This window comes from Pygoscelis adeliae, unplaced genomic scaffold (genome assembly GCF_000699105.1).
Source record: "Pygoscelis adeliae isolate BGI_AS28 unplaced genomic scaffold, ASM69910v1 C10154547, whole genome shotgun sequence".
Classification (NCBI taxonomy): domain Eukaryota; kingdom Metazoa; phylum Chordata; class Aves; order Sphenisciformes; family Spheniscidae; genus Pygoscelis; species Pygoscelis adeliae.
The window spans coordinates 1-443 of record NW_008820878.1 but is presented as its reverse complement, the minus strand read 5'-3'; the positions used below and the strand labels follow the sequence as shown (position 1 = coordinate 443).

Here is a 443-nt window from a genome sequence, read left to right as displayed (position 1 = left end):
CCAAGGGCTCCTGTGTACTTACATCACTTGCAATGTCCCTGGAAGCTTTAGCAGACTTGATAGGAATGGCATCTGCCCGCATGTCGTAGCCCTTTTTCTTCTCTTCCTCCATCGCAAGCTTGTACAGTTTCTGAAGGAAAAACAAGCACTCCCCTCAAGCAACACGTCTTCCCAGGCCACAGCAGTGTCCAGGGACGCACGCTTAACCCCAGCTCAAACACCTACCTCACTGAAGTTCGCTTGGTTCTGCTGGGCTAGCAAAATACCAGGTGTATCCGGCATAATGTGAACGCTGGTTTTATCTTTCTCCCAGGCTGATGTGTACGAGCGCTGAAAAAATGAGTACAACGTGAAATACGATCACGCAAGCACCGGGCAACAAACTCACAGAGCAAACTAGCTCAACAAACTGAAGCAAGGGGCCTCTACTTCGCACTGACTCA

At 49.9% G+C, this 443-nt stretch overlaps 1 long non-coding RNA gene across 1 annotated transcript; it reads right to left on the bottom strand.

Moving 5' to 3' along the window:
* Positions 1-22: 22 nt before the first annotated feature.
* LOC103915810 lies at positions 23-327 on the bottom strand. The gene is made up of 2 exons (XR_663557.1): positions 226-327; positions 23-130 (listed from the first exon to the last, which is right to left on the bottom strand). It is a non-coding gene; the product is annotated as an uncharacterized LOC103915810 (long non-coding RNA).
* Between the last annotated feature and the right edge of the window lie 116 nt (positions 328-443).